The 5035-nt window shown below is 40.9% G+C and overlaps 3 non-coding genes across 3 annotated transcripts; all 3 read right to left on the bottom strand.

The window, feature by feature from the left end:
- Positions 1 to 2181: 2181 nt before the first annotated feature.
- On the bottom strand, positions 2182 to 2263 carry trnas-gcu (transfer RNA serine (anticodon GCU)). The gene has a single exon. It is a non-coding gene; the product is annotated as a tRNA-Ser (tRNA).
- A 477-nt stretch (positions 2264 to 2740) lies between these two features.
- On the bottom strand, positions 2741 to 2822 carry trnas-gcu (transfer RNA serine (anticodon GCU)). Its single transcript has one exon. It is a non-coding gene; the product is annotated as a tRNA-Ser (tRNA).
- A 478-nt stretch (positions 2823 to 3300) lies between these two features.
- trnas-gcu (transfer RNA serine (anticodon GCU)) lies at positions 3301 to 3382 on the bottom strand. The gene has a single exon. It is a non-coding gene; the product is annotated as a tRNA-Ser (tRNA).
- Between the last annotated feature and the right edge of the window lie 1653 nt (positions 3383 to 5035).

Raw genomic sequence — 5035 nt, 5'->3', positions numbered from 1 at the left:
CAACGCCTTAACCTTTCACGAGCCTACTAACCCCGGGTCCGGGAGCACCCCCCACCCCCCCCACACACTGATTAGCATAGCTAGCATAGCTTCACGAAGTAGATAGTAGCATCTAAATATCATTAAATCACAAGTCCAAGACACCAGATGAAAGATACAGATCTTGTGAATAAAGCCACCATTTCAGATTTTTCAAATGTTTTACAGGGAAGACACAATATGTAAATCTATTAGCTAAACACGTTAGCAAAATACACCACTATTCTAACTCCATCAGTTTCTTACTCCTTCAGGTGCTATCACCAATTCGGCTCAACTAAGATATTGATAGCCAATAACCTATAAAAAACCTCTTCAGATGACAGTCTGATAACATATTTATGGTATAGGATAGGTGTTGTTAGAAAAAAGTGCATATTTCAGGTAGAAATCACAGTTTACAATTGCACCGACCATCACAAATCGACTAGAATTACTAGATAGAGCAACGTGTATGACCAATTTACTCATCATAAAACATTTCATAAAAATAGACAAAGCATAGCAATGGAAAGACCCAGATCTTGTGATTCCAGACCATATTTCAGATTTTCTAAGCGTTTTTCAGCGAAAACACAATAAATCGATAAGTTAGCATACCACATGTGCAAACGTTACCAGAGCATCGATTCCAGCCAAAGAGCGCTATAACGTAATCACCGCCAAAATATATTAATTTTTTCACTAACCTACTCAGAATTCTTCCGATGACACTCCTGTAACATCATTTTACAACATACATATACAGTTTGTTCGAAAAGGTGCATATTTAGCCATACAAAACCGTGGTTACACAATAAAAATACTAGGAAATCAAGCCTCAATATGTCTGACGTCATCTATCAGAGTGATCTAGTTTAATTGAAAGCTAATCATATACTTGACTAAAAAATACAGGGTTGACAGGAATCGAAAGACAAATTAGTTCTTAATGCAACCGCTGATTTACATTTTTAAAATTATCCTTTACTTTTTCAATACAGGGTTGCGCCAAGCGAAGCTGTTTATTTAGCCAAACAAGATGGCGACATAAGCGTTTAACATATTATCGACAGAAACACGGTTTATCATCATTAAATTGTTGCTTACTGTGAGCTGATCTTCCATCAGAATCTTGGGCAAAGAATCCTTTCTATGGGTCTAAACGTCTTTTGGTCGAAAGCTGTCCTCTTGTCCATGTCGAAATGCCCACTGACGTACGGCACGAGACCGCGAAACGTGCCCAAAGCTAGTTCAAAGTGCGTCGACAAATAAATGCCTCAGAATCGCACTAAACGGATATAAATTGCTATAAAACGGTTAAAATTAACTACCTTATGATGTTTTTAACACCTCTAACGACTGAAAACATGACCGGAGAAATATTAGCTGGCTAGACAAACGACTTGGGACGAGGCGAGGTCCGACGGCCTCCGTGCGCAAGAGGCAGGCAGCAGAGGGAGGCTATCTGTCCGGTATTTGCGCTTTTATGCATGCCCCGGAATATGCGCAATCGACTACCATTCAAAGCGTCATCACGTACAGACACCCAGGGGAAGACGTAGGCAGTGTCCGTATCCTCATAGCAATCACAGTGGCCTTATAAACAGACCCCAGATCAGGGGCCAAAATGTCTGAAATCTGAACTCCATGTCAGGGAAAGTGCTCTAGAAATTGTTCTGTACCACTCAGAGACAAAATTCCAACGCCTATAGAAACTGGAGACTGTTTTCTATCCAATAATAGCAATAATGTGCCTATTGTACGAGCAAGAATTTAGCACGAGGCCGTTTAATCTGGACCTGCAAATATGCTAATGAGAAAACAGCACCCCCTGTAGTCGCAAGAAGTTAAGTGTGGGGAGGTTTCGGTTCAAATCCCACCGTTGAGGTTGCCCTTGGTAAAGCTATTCTTCAATACCTATATCTTATCAGTCGCTCTAGGATTGTGCAGGGATTCTATATTCATGTGGGGCCATGCAAGAGAAGAAAAAACATCTGTTTTGCGAAGATGTTTGTTTTCCAATCCACACATGTAGTTCATCGGCTTCACCAGTCAGATACCAAGTCCTGTGCTTTCGCGGTGGCAGTGGGCCATCTTATCAGTGTTTGCGAGAGTCAAAATCTTCCAATGCCATACAAAACCAAAGATTTTTGGTGCGCACGATGAGGATGGGATTCGAACCCATGAGTGCATAGCACAATGGATTAGCAGTCCATCGCCTTAACCACTCGGCCACCTCATCCTTATGCCTGCTTGTGGCAGTTGCCCCCACAAACTGTAGTTGCTGTATTTTAAACCTTGATTGAAATCAAAGAGAGATAAGCATAGTAATTTCAGGGCCATGTGTCGATCCCATCGAGACATTTAACAAATGTGTTGTCAGGCAGAGTGGTCTACAGTGCTTGATTAAGTGTGGGGAGGTGTCGGTTCAAATCCCACCGTTGAGATTGCCCTTGGTAAAGCTATTCTTCAATACCTATATCTTATCAGTCGCTCTAGGATTGTGCAGGGATTCTATATTCATGTGGGGCCATGCAAGAGAAGAAAGAACATCTGTTTTGCGAAGATGTTTGTGTTCAAATCCACACATGTAGTTCATCAGCTTCACCACTCAGATACCAAGTCCTGTGCTTTCGCGGTGGCAGTGGGCCATCCTATCAGTGTTTGCGAAAGTCAAAATCTTCCAATGCCATACAAAACCAATGTTTTTTTGTGTGTACGATGAGGATGGGATTCGAACCCATGAGTGCATAGCACAATGGATTAGCAGTCCATCGCCTTAACCACTCGGCCACCTCATCCTTTTTTCTGCTTGTGGCAGTTGCCCCCACAAACTGTAGTTGCTGTATTTAAACCCTTGATTGAAATCAATGATAGTTAAGCATAGCACTTGCAGGGCCATGTGTCGATCCCATCGAGACATTTAACAAATGTGTTGTCAGGCAGAGTGGTCTACAGTGCTTGATTAAGTGTGGGGAGGTGTCGGTTCAAATCCCACCGTTGAGGTTGCCCTTGGTAAAGCTATTCTTCAACACCTGAATCTTATCAGTTTGCTCTAGGATTGTGCAGGGATTCTATATTCATGTGGGGCCATGCAAGAGAAGAAAAAACATCTGTTTTGCGAAGATGTTTGTGTTCCAATCCACACATGTAGTTCATCGGCTTCACCAGTCAGATACCAAGTCCTGTGCTTTCGCGGTGGCAGTGGGCCATCTTATCAGTGTTTGCGAGAGTCAAAATCTTCCAATGCCATACAAAACCAAAGGTTTTTTGTGCGCACGATGAGGATGGGAATCGAACCCATGAGTGCATAGCACAATGGATTAGCAGTCCATCGCCTTAACCATTCTGCCACCTCATCCTTTTTCCTGCTTGTGGCAGTTGCCCCCACAAACTGTAGTTGCTGTATTTAAACCCTTGATTGAAATCAAAGAGAGTTAAGCATAACAATTGCAGGGCCATGTGTCGATCCCATCGAGACATTTAACAAATGTGTTGTCAGGCAGAGTGGTCTACAGTGCTTGATTAACTTCTTGGAACTATAGGGGGTGCTGTTCCGCATTAGCATATTTGGGTCTCCAAATTAAACTGCCTCGTGCTAAATTCTTGATCGTACAATATGCATATTATTGTTATTATTGGATAGAAAACACTTTCTAGTTTCTATAGAAGTTGGAATTTTGTCTCTGAGTGGTACAGAACAATATCTACAGCACTTTTCATGACAGGGGTCAGATTTCAGAAATTTCTACCCCTGATCTGGAGTCTGTTTTTAAGGCGACAGTGAATGCTATGAAGAAACCGACACTGCCTACGTCTTCCTCTGGGTGTCTGTACGTCATCACGTTTTGAATGGAATCGATTGCACAATCACAGCCATTATAAAAGAACAAAATGTATAGGGACCTCCCTTTCTCGTCGCGCGCCTGAAGCGTGAAGGACATCGGACTTGCCTCATTCCAAATCGTTGTCTAACCAGCAATATTTCTCCGGTCATGTTTTCAGTCGTTATAGTTGTTAAAAACATCATAATGTAGTTAATTTGAACCGTTTTATAGCAATTTATATCCGTTTAGTGCGATTCTGAGGAATTTATTTGTCGTGCACTCTGAAAGTTTGGGCACGTTTTGTGGTCCCGTTCGATCGTTAGTGGATATTTCGAAGGACAGAGGACATCTATCGACCAAAAGAAGATTACAACATAGAAAGGATACATTGCCCAAGAATCTGATGGAAGAACAGCTCAAAGTAAGCAATATTTAATATGATAAATCGTTGTTCTGTCGAAATATTTTAAACGCATATTTCGCCATTTTGTTTGTTATCGCGTCACTTGGCGAACCCTGTATTGAAAAGTAAGGATAATTTTAAAAATGTAAGTCAGCGGTTGCATTAAGAACTAATTTGTCTTTCGATTCCTGTCAACCCTGTATTTTTTAGTCAAGTATATGATTAGCTTTCAATTAAACTAGATCACTCTGATAGATGACGTCAGACATATTGAGGCTTGATTTCCTAGTATTTTTATTGTGTAACCACGGTTTTGTATGGCTAAATATGCACCTTTTCGAACAAACTGTATATGTATGTTGTAAAATGATGTTACAGGAGTGTCATCGGAAGAATTCTGAGAAGGTTAGTGAAAAAATTAATATATTTTGGCGGTGATTACGTTATAGCGCTCTTTGGCTGGAATCGATGCTCTGGTAACGTTTTCACATGTGGTATGCTAACCTATCGATTTATTGTGTTTTCGCTGTAAAACGCTTAGAAAATCTGAAATATTGTCTGGAATCACAAGGTCTGGGTCTTTCCATTGCTATGCTTTGTCTTATTTTCTTACGCAATGTTTTTTATTAAGAGTAAATTGGTCATACACGTTGCTCTCTATAGTAATTCTAGTCGTCTTGTGATGGTCGGTGCAATTGTAAACTGTGATTTCTACCTGAAATATGCACCTTTTTCTATACACAAACCTATCCTATACCATAAACATGTTATCAGACTGTCATCT

The sequence above is a fragment of the Salvelinus alpinus genome, unplaced genomic scaffold (assembly GCF_045679555.1).
Source record: "Salvelinus alpinus unplaced genomic scaffold, SLU_Salpinus.1 scaffold_690, whole genome shotgun sequence".
NCBI lineage: Eukaryota > Metazoa > Chordata > Actinopteri > Salmoniformes > Salmonidae > Salvelinus > Salvelinus alpinus.
Note: the sequence above shows the minus strand (reverse complement) of the source record. Positions and strands in the feature narration are given on the sequence as shown.